The following is an 11,533-nucleotide window of genomic DNA, read 5'->3' as shown; positions in this document are numbered from 1 at the left end:
AATGAGCAATTGTGTCCTTAATATTTTCATTTTGTAGTACCTATTCAATAAAAACAATATGACACATGAGGCCATGCTATATTGTGAATGTTTGTTTGACTAATAACATGTTAAGGCCTTAACTAAGGTTTGAAATGGACTAGTGGTGGGAAACTGATCCTAGACCAGCAATTATGAACAGCGTCATCCCTGAGAGGCAATCGAATTTCCCTTTCGATGCCTATATTCAAGGTTGTTTCTCGGCATGGATAAACTAAGTGGGTGGGGGCATCAACATGTCAGCTGCGTTCCCTAAAACGATGAGATCACCAATGATTAGAACACTTTTGTTGATGGGAGCGCCAATATCAGAGTCACTGCACAAGTCAATACATACATTCTGAAATTCATGGACATTCTAAAAATAAAAAAAAGTTTTCGGTTAGGGTAAGACTGTGCTACATAGTCAATGAATTGGCTTTACTAGAGTAAAGCTACGTGGTTTATAAACTAGCACTGATACCACCTCGCTACTGAGAAATGTAGCTAACCCTCCTATGGTATTCAGTCAGTTTTGACCGAAATCCATTTTCCTCATTTAATAAAAATGTATTCCTTTATCTGAGCAGTACAAAACTAGGTGACTTTCGTCTATTTGCCATCTGAACATGCCAAAACAAATTAGGCTTGATTCGATAAGTTTAAGTGGTCATAAAAAAACCACCTTTGATAATCGCTGACCGACAATTAAAGAATTATTTCTGTTAAATACAATCAATAAGTCAGCCACAATGCAGAACAAACAGACAGAAATAACAAGGTGAGATTGTAAAATATCCTTTGTGCTAAACATACATACCCAGAAATGAAGTGGTTACACACTCACAATGCAGAACACACACAGGCATCATTATCATCATAAAAAAAGGTTACACATCTGACCCTCAAAGGGATGTGATATTTTTCAAAACCATAGGAGTGTTAAATAGCTTCACTTTTAGTGGCACTACTGCCCATCACTGGATCTTCCTTTCTATCTTTTCTTATTTTTCTTTATCTCTTTCTCTCTTCTTCTCTTCAACTGTTAGATTTTCCAGGCAAATGTGAGGCCTTCTTATTCTGACTTTGCTTTTTTATTTCAGTTTGGCATTCAAATAAGGGCAAAAAGCCCTCCCAAGGATTGATTAGCCTCTCTCAGGCAAAATACCAATGGAAGCTCATCTCTTCTCTGTTCATTGCTCCATCTGCAAGCTGTGAAGCTACACATTTTAATCAAGGAAAGTGAAAATGGCAGAGTGATAAGATGATAAGAGTACCCAAACCACGCTTGTGACCCCATCTCTGTGGGGTTCTGAAGGAATAATTAAGAATTCGACCTCTACCCACCAGAAAAACCCTCAAGCCTGAGGAGTCTTCTTTTTGGGTGCTTTTTACCAGTATGCCTTTTTGAATGAAGCATGCTCCTGTACCATGCACTTCTCTTACCTTTTCAGATGTTAGAAATTTCATCTCAAAGTCAACTTCGACCCATAAAAGGCTCATTATATGTAAATGATGTAGAGGTTTTTTTAAATCAGCCCTTGGCTTTCCATTGGTCTCAGAAACTAATGACACGAGAAGCAATTTTCTCCACTCTCCTTTCCTGTTTTGGTGTGGGCAGGTTAGAACTTAACCTATATAATGCACAGACATTTAATCAATAACCAATCATCTGCACAGCAATGCTTGAGTTGTATTTAGTTAACCTGAGGGTGAGATATTTCCACATTTTGATAATGGAGATGGAGATTTTCTCCCATTTGAGATGTTTTTGTAATGGCTATCTGTCTGGTACAAACAAAATAGTTTTTTAGGCAGCTCTCTTGAGAGTGGCTGTTAAGTGTGTTCTTGAGTCCTCTTCAAAAGGAACCAAACTTAGACCCCATTAAATGGACACAAATACAAAAAATAAAGTTTCCTTTGCATTTTCACTATCCCTAGCTATTAGTGGCCTCTCTAATAGATCTCATTTTGGTCCATTTTTGACCAGTTCTCAGTCCACTTTCCATTTGGACAATTGCATTTGCAAAAAAACAACAACACATTTTTAGAACCTGGACCACTACAATATCATAATAATTAAAATATTCTTCTTATTATTATTAGTTATTTATTTAGATGTTTAGTTTAAAATAGGTAATTTCTTCTTTCATTTTTTATTCTGTCCTTTCTATAAATTACTGTTTAGTAAGTCCCCCTTTACAGACATTCATATTAATTCATAAATATGTAGCTTCCTTTTGTTATTATTTCACTTTTTTAATTGTCAAACTTTATTAATGGTCAAACATTCATAATAAATAACTAACTAACAGTGGCAACATTTGGGGGGAATATTGCCATCAATTTACAGTAGTCATAAATTTCAAAGCACACTAAAATTAGACTGAACTACTGCATTGTTAGGGGGCAGCAGAGCACAGTGATAGTCTAGGCAACAAATTGTTTTACCTTCTCCATTAGTTAGGTCCCATGGAAACCAGGAAGTAATCACGTTCACATAAACAATGGTGACTGCGATTCAGAGGTTGCATTTTCACTCTAAAATTAAATTTTAACACCTCTTACATTTAGGTTTAGGGCTGGGGTTTTGGTCAGGACAAACAATATGGATTCCTGTTGACTGTATTACAACAAAAACTACAACTTGCTCCTGTTCTAAGTTGACAGTAATAGTACCAGCAGGGGTCTTTTCTTGCTGTTGCCCATCCGCCTCAATGTTTCACTTGCTTTATGTTCAGAATGCATTTCTGCATAGAACTGTTGTAACGTGTGGTTATTTGGGTTACTGTCACCTTCCTGTCAGCTTGGACCAGTCTTGCCATTCTCCTCTGACCTCTGTCATTAACAAGCCATTTTCACCCACTGAACTGCCACTCGCTGGATGTTTTATTTTTTTTACCATACTCTTTACACGCTAGAGACTGTTGTGCGTGTAAATTCCAGGAGATCAGCAGTTACAGAAATACTCAAATCAGCCCTTCTGACACCAACAATCATGCCATGGTCCAAATCACTGAGATCACATATTTTCCCCATTCTGATGGTTGATGCGAACATTAACTGAAGCTCTGTTTTATCACGCAGCCAACAAATGTCAACCTTACATCAGTAGGATGCAGGATACACAACATAGTAAATCATTACAAGAATAAGACAAACACAAAGAGGACATTCAATTTACATTTTCATGCTGCCAAATTCTGTCCAACTCTCCCAGGCTAATTTTCCCTCTCAACAACTTTTCCAATTATTGTTCCAAAAACAAATTACTGGGTCGTTGGTCAGCTGTCACTTACGTTAGCTACATCCGTACCAAATGTCTTCCCATCAAAAACGCACAACAAGCCCTCATTAGCTAACACGATACATTAACTATCAGGGTGAGGGGGGGGTACATGCCTTGTCCTTGTCAAAACAACAGGCCGGGGTTACCTCCCCCTCATATTGCTGGATGGGCCGCCTAAAACACTAAAGAGCTGTCCCTTCCAAAGCGCAGCAGGGGTTCTCCTGTTCGAATGCTTGCAATCTAACTCATGTTTATTATGAATCATGGGCTCCACCTTCAAAACGCAGCAAGGACTCCCCAGTTTCGGATGCAGTCACAGCACTTTATTTAAAGCGTGATAAGTAGTATAAAATACACAGAATGACTCATGATGAAATCCAAAGTGTTCTCGTAGTGATTATGACTTCTGAAGACTTTAACTAAAGCCATTGAATGCAATACTTTTATGACAATTGTATATGTAAAATGTATCTCTGAAGGGAGAGTCTTCAGAAAAGTGTTGATAGCATTTTCTTTTCATCTTACCTCTGTATAATGCCTAATAAATGATTGTTTATAAGCACAGGGCTGCTTTGTGTACAGGCGTTACCAGTTTAAAGAGCAACATGCAGGTTGGGACACCCCTATATAGCATAGTGTATGTTGATGATAAAACAACTAGATTTTCTGAACTGGAGTAATATATATTTAGCCATTAACGATATTTTGAGATAAATTGTGATAAAATAACTTCCGCGTCTATAAAGCACTAACCGGAAGTGACGATGGCCGAGGGAGTCTGGTCAAGCTCAAGCTCAGGTTACAATGGATGCAAATGAAGAAACCGAGTTCTCCGGTGTGGACGAACATGCCTACACAGCAAAAAGTCGAGTGTTGAATTAACTCTCACAGAGTTGATTTCAACACTTTTTGAGAGTTTATATAGCTCCACACTCTCTGGAGTCAAGTTAACACTTTCACAATAGTTAAAAATTTAACACTATGCCAGAGTTCCTTCTTTGACTCTATAAAGTGTTAAAATAACACTAAAAGGGATACAGAAAAACAACACTGTTCAGAGTTACATGTTTAACGTAGAATTAGTTTTAATCAGTGTCAAAAAAAACTACTAAACATAGTTAAATAAACTCCAGCACACAACATAATTTCAATCAACTTGTTTATTTTTAATTCTCTTTTGCAGTACAATTTCAAGTTGATTTAAAACATTGCAAAAGAAGGTATGATATACAAACTTTCATCTTCAACACTGTATGAGCTTTGAATATCAAATGGCTTACAAAATTTAATCTCTGACATTTTTATAACTCGCCTTTCCTCACTTCGTAGTACTCTGAATGCATGAAGATGCTCATCAAAATTCTCTGTAAATAGTTTGTTTACCAATAGATAAATGAGATTGTCAACCAAAAGTACATCACTTATTTGACAAAAGACTGGCATTTCATTTTCCGTTGCACTGCAAACGACAAGACCAGCTCTATATTCGACACCATCAACTTTAACCCAACTGGTTGAGAAGGCATCTTTTGACAAGATCATTTCAAGGATATGATTGCTGACCACATTCTCCTCTCTAAGGGTAAATGATTTAATCGGCCCAAACTCATTATGTTTGAGGGTAAAGGATTCCCAATGATAAGCAATGGCCATCTGATGCCTTTTAGCCAACGATTTTGTTATGTTTTTGAAATTTAAAAAAAAAAACTTTGAACATCTTGTGTTTGGCCTCAAACCTCATAGACCACATAAATAATAAGGGGCCAATTTTCCTAATTGAAGAGGGGTAATGGATCATAAAATGATGCTTGGGTATTACATTTTTCTGTGGGTACAAGTACTTAAATAATTTGTGGTGGTCAGCAATCAAGTGCTTCAAATAAACTGTCATGCCTAAAGTGAGACAAGGCGAAAACACAATGTTCATTATTTGTAGTAACAATAACAACAACCTCCAGTGTTTGTGACCTGGAGGAACAATGTCACCAAACAATAGAGGGAGGTTTTTAACAAGACATAATGTCTGAATGGAATTTAAACCAACGTTATTACCAGCACTCTCCAAAATAATCTTTGTGGGGCGATTTTTACGTTCTAAAAATCCAAAATCAAAAGAATAAATCCTTGAAAGCAAGTCCTCTTCAGAGATAAAGTTTTGTGTGAGATATCCAAAAAGCATTTTAATTTCGTACTGAGCCACACCCTCTAGAAGATCATGCATTATATCAAACGAGTAGTTATTGCAAACATGAAAATACTTCAGTGTATTAAGTGTAGAATTTTTTTTCAACCCATACAGTGACCTCAATTGTGGGTTTTCCTGGAGAGACTGGCAATGCATTTCAAAGATTTCTCTTCCACGAAGGACCACCTTAGGATCATCCTCACTGTATACTATTTGAGAATCCTGCTTTTCAATTAAACAAAGGCTGACAGAAATGACGGCTATTAAATGACTCATTAAAACCAAGAATTGAGTGCATCCCTAGATTATCGCCAGTTATCTGTGCAATGGTGCCATAAATCTGCTCATCTGAAAATGGAAGACTTAACCCTTGGCTTTCCAGTATCTTTATATCATTTATCAATGGTTCCAGTATGACATTAAAACCGTACTTACTTATATCTTGTGTGTGAAAAAGTGATAACAAATGAATGTTCATTAAAACAGAATTAAATTTGGGGGGCAAGTTTCTTACAATAAAATAAAGACAGCCAATTTTGTGAATTACACGTTTGGAGCCAAGGGGATTGGCAGTTTCAAAATCATCATAGTATATTTGGATTTGTAATGCATGTCTCTTGGTTGTAAACAAAGGGTGAGTTTTAAAATAACTGCCATCGCTAAAATCTGTAAAAGTGTCAGTCTCTAATCTACAGTCTTTCCTTAGGAGATCACAAATGTCTGGATTTCTGCACATGAATTCCAAAGTTTCTAAAATTGGCACATAAATAAAAGTATCTTTAACTGGTACTTGGTCATAAGTACCACATTTCTGATTTAGTCTGCTGTCATATCTCATTCCAAGTGTTATCTCAACTGGTTCAACCACTCCCCATTTTTCTTTAATTTATTTCGTTTCCATTTGGTATTCAGATTTGTGAATGGGTTTTCTAATTTTTCAAAAGATTCATTTATCACAAATTTGTAGGGGTCACTTGTAGGTAAAGCAGAAAGCATGTTATGCTTTGCTTGTGAGTGAAGTGTATCTGTTAGTTCCTCTAAATCTCCTACAATTGAGGTCACTAAACTGTTTGAAATCCCACTTCCCTTTAATTTTGCCACAATGGATTCACACAATTCTTTAGTAAGCTCAGAATCATTGTTCTCAGAAGAAACACTGGAACAAGGGGATTCATGCTGGGGATTCATTTGGTCATCTAAAGTATCTACTCGAGATGAACTTGCAAGTGGCTCACTCGAGGAACATCCAACTGTTGAAGTTAGAGCAATTTTCTGAACATTGCTATGAACATTATTAAGGTGCTTACGAAAACCTGCATACGTTTGAAACTGATGCCTACAACCTTGCTGCGAACAAATTAACTTGAACTTAGAACCAGGATAGTAACTATGTTCACCTCTTAAATGTGAAATCAACTGTTGACTGCTGTGGTGCTGTGTCTGACAAATAAAACAGATCAGCATTCTCTCAACAATACTCAGATTTTAAGACAAGGTTACTGTCTGGTTAAGCAGTCTGGCTCTCAAGTCTTTGACTCTGGGTGACTCCTTCATTTTCCCTACATCAATGTTATACACTGTTGTCTGCAGGAATGTGTAAAAGCTCACAAGTGCAGTATCATAGGACAAATTGAACACAAAATGTGCCTTGAAAAGTTCATCAAATGCCCCAAGGGAGCGGTTTGCCTGCCATTGGATGAGATGCTTATCCAAGGTGATGTAGAAGCTGTCAATCTTGCTTTTCTGACGTCCAACTGCAAGGAGGTATGGGTGCTGATGCCGGTTGTTTCGGAGGTGCTCCTCCAAACTGGAGCATGACTAGGGTTAGGATGAACACTAAACATTAGACACAAACATAATGTGCAGTCACAGAGAAAACAACATTATAAAAGTGATTTTTCAAACATTGACTCATTGACTAGTGAAATATGAGAATGCTGATGAAGACTTGATTTTAATCTCATTCATGTTTTGAACAACCAACAACACATTATTAAAATGCCACTACCTTATGAAAGATTACAAGTCTTTCAACAGCATTACATGCACTGATTTTTGGAGACTTCGGTCCTCCTGGTAGTGGTGGAAGAAGATGTATCAGTAACAGAAGGGATGCCATTTCCTGGTCGTAGACTGAAGACAAAGATTCACATGAATTAATTAACTGAAATAGTTAAATGTAATACTTTTTAAGTTTGATTAAGAACAGAGAGCATTCTAAACCTTAATTTGTTTTGTTCATGTTTAGCCTAAAATTTGTTTTCCAGATTAAACAAATTAATCTGGAAAACAACCATCTTATAGGTTTTGATGTTGCTCATTTTAATATTTTTCTCATCAAAACAATACAAGTAACTATAACTGCAAATTTAGCAAATCCTCCAAAACAATTAAATCAAATACAACTTACTTCTTGCCTCGTCAAGATCACCTTCTGCTGACAGCAACAACTGACTCAACTCTGCTGTTGATGATAGCTGCTTGGCTTCTTTATGACATTTGGCCTGAAGAACGTGTCCCACTTTTGAAGCAGCCTGGAGGATAACTCAGCATCAAAGAGGAGAGTGAAGTCTTGATCCACCTTTAAGAAAGAAGATATTAAACTATAAACAATACTCTCAATTTGCATGCCATTGAAAACATGTTATTCCAAACTTACCAGCCCCTTTGTATCCAGGAATCTTGGGAAGGTGGAGAGGATATCAACACTAGAGCCTGGATCTTTAACAAGCTTCTGGCGATGCTGAAAGGTCTGTCTCATCTTCTGGAAAATTAGTAACTTTTCTGTGGCATGGTTGAGCAAAGACATGGCCTCTTTGCAAGCATCCCCATCAAGTTGATCTTCAAAATTAGTAGCCCTTTGGCATTTAGGGCCTCCTGGAGAAACATCAAGAGAGCTGTCTGGTAGCACAGATCCTCGACGAATCTTCCTGTGGACTGTTTTCATACGCCAGGCGATGTATCCTGTGTTGCTTGCAGCATCATAGAAGTGTTCCTGAAATATACTTTTTTTTTTAATCCTTTGTCATGTTCGGATTAAAATATCAAACAATCAAATTTCAATGTCATAGAAACAGCTTATGTCATAACACTGCAAGTATGACATTAAAGTGCCATGCAAACAATAGCAATGACTTACGTAGCCTTTCTTAGAATATGGATCTCTGAGGGAAGGGAACAGCACCACGATGCCATGAGCATACTGTTCTCTGATTGCTTTAGTTGGGAGTTGCCTAAGAGAAAGTATCAAATTAGTTATCGTAATTTACACAATGACAATTCAGTTATTGGTGTGTAAAAAAACCACGCTAAAACAAATACCCGTGTGTATCAATCATGTGAGACACCAGAATGTTTATCATGTGTCTTCTTGTGGCATCTGTAAGAGTTTCTGTTTCTTGATACTCCTGTAGTACTGCTTCACCACCAGACTTGAATTTAAGCACATCTTCAACCAACTAATAAAAAATAAAAACATGAGAATGGTGATTCACACATTTGTAGAAACTCAAAGGGGGAGGAATAGTTCACACAAAAATGTTAATTCTGCCACTAATAAAGAAAGAAAAAAAAAGATCTTCATATGTGCTCCGAAGATACACAGAAGTCTTGCTGATTTGGTATGAAACAAGGGTGATTTTTTTTAATGACATGATTTTAATTTCTGGGTAAACTAACCATTTAAGAGTAGCACAAAAATCAAGCTTTGTTCTAACCTGTTTAGCAGACAGTGCAGATGTATACTCAGTTCTCGGTCTTTTGTTAGCGACCTCATCTAAGATTACAGTTGATGCACTTGAGCTGCATGAGTCAGATGTCTCAGATATGGAAGAGTAGTCTGAAAATTCTAAAGAATTAAAAAATATTAAATATGTTAATGACCAGCACAAGGATCAGAAACATGTCTTTTACATGCTCATTTATCATATATTTATTCAAAGTGCTTGATAATACCCAGTGGTTAAATTGGCTTTTGTAGGGAGGGGGAGCCCTTATTTAACGTGAATGGTCATCATTCAAAATCCCGCCATAATATGACTTAGGGTTTTTACACCAATGGGGCTCTTTTTCCAGTATTAATGTGTAAGGTAGGGTTGAGTAGTTATTCAAACAAAGACAAATACTTTACAATTCACTTATTTTATTATAATGTTTTATCTTGAATTTTAACAGGCAGGCAATGGATTTCACCCTCGTAAAATGTATGAAAGGAACATGTTTGAAAATATTGCAAGCCAGAGACGAATATGTAGCTAAATGTATTTTTTATTTGTACAATTTAGAAACGTTGAAATCCCTTCGCACCTGTATGTAAATGTAACTCTTGCAGTAATTATTTATCATATTCATGCAGCCTGTGTTATTCTGTTGAGTGTTGAAAAACCATCGAGGAGAAATGCATCATGACACTTTTAGCATGTAAACGGGTAAAGAAAAAAAAAAAAGAGTAAACTCGCCCGCTTTGCGAGAAACATTAAACGTTCTATAAAGTTTTTTTTTTATTATTAGTAAAACTGAATAACAAATTAACAGGGAAGTAGAGTTGGAAAAAAAAAATATAATCTCCGCCTTTATTGAGTTTTGTAATGCCTGATAGAAAAGTATCTATCTTTGAGAGCAATATAATACTTTAGGCAATTGCAGAATAGTCCCATTAGTCACAGATACACTTCAGAAAATTGAGTACACAACTATTTCTGGCCTTAAAAGTTACAAAAACCAAATCAATGCAGAACATTGTATCTCAAAAGCATTACAATGTGGCCCCCCCATGCACTACTTAAAGCCTGATGTGGCCCCTTAACCAAAATAGTTAAAAATATTAATAATTACACACATCACCTTTACAAATTTGTTTCAGGATTTTACACGAGTAAAAGTAAAATGTTTCAGTTTCATATGAAATACTCTAAAGGTAGAATTATTAGAATTATTATTAGACATCAACAGTGGCAGGTTAAAGTTTCAAGATGTGTTTCAGCTAGTATTTATTTTTCATAAATACATTCATTATTATTATTATTACTATTATTTAAGACTAGCACACTGACCTAACCATGGTAATGAGGAGCCTTTCCTTCTGTGTAATATGTGTATAAATATTAGGTAACAAATGGGATAATAATGGGCTCATGTACAGACAGGAGCAGTCTGGCGTCACTGTCGTGCACCTACAGTATATGCAAACTGTTAAAAATCAATATATTACTTTAGATGCTCACGCAGCTGATGTTATTCTTCATTTAGTAGTTCATTTAACATGTAAACTAACATTCTTTAGTTATATAACATGTTCTAGCTACATGCTATTTTTATATTCGATCACTCTAGCCGTTAGCAGGATTCCATGGTAACGTCGCTGTCTTAGAATAGTGACAGTTTTCCCTTGATGGTTGTGGGCCGGGTGCTGAACCAGCGATTAATGCATTTATGACGTCTGATAATTCCATGTAGCTTGGGTGTCTCTGTGTAGTCTTGCTCTATGAGTCTTGTCTCATATGCCATGTATTTGCCAGGAGTCAGGAGACGAAAAATAATTTAGGTGGAATAACAATATTTGGTGCTGAAGGAGACGGAGCTGAGCTCCGGCAGGGTGTGTTGTGGACCTGAGGCGGCGGAGCTGTGCTCCGGTGCGCTCCGGCCCAATTTAACCTCTGATAATACCTTCCTCCTTTCAAATTCAATTAAACTCACCATCGTTTGAGAAAACGGTCAGCACCACATTGCTTTGTCCAACGAGGTCGCTGAATATTTCTGCATCGACTTCAGTCCCTGTTGCATCCTTGAATAAAACTTTTGCATCCGGAGGCAAGCAAAATCTCTCGATGACTGAAAAAGATGAGAACATAAAACTGAATGTACTTTACATGTAAAGATTAAGAAATCATACAACATTGATATAAATAAAATACAACATTTATATATAAAATATGTATCATATTTGAATCAAGTGAAATAAAACATACCTTTTAGATTAAATAGCATAAAGTCAAACCGTCCATCAATACAATCCAGTTTCACATACTTCTGCTGTTCGCTGT

At 36.5% G+C, this 11,533-nt stretch overlaps 1 pseudogene; it reads right to left on the bottom strand.

Moving 5' to 3' along the window:
* Window positions 1–6,977: 6,977 nt before the first annotated feature.
* On the bottom strand, window positions 6,978–11,296 carry LOC127619681 (uncharacterized; annotated as a pseudogene).
* Between the last annotated feature and the right edge of the window lie 237 nt (window positions 11,297–11,533).

Source organism: Xyrauchen texanus, chromosome 26 (assembly GCF_025860055.1).
Source record: "Xyrauchen texanus isolate HMW12.3.18 chromosome 26, RBS_HiC_50CHRs, whole genome shotgun sequence".
In the NCBI taxonomy this organism is placed as follows: domain Eukaryota; kingdom Metazoa; phylum Chordata; class Actinopteri; order Cypriniformes; family Catostomidae; genus Xyrauchen; species Xyrauchen texanus.
This window is presented reverse-complemented; position numbering and strand designations above follow the sequence as displayed.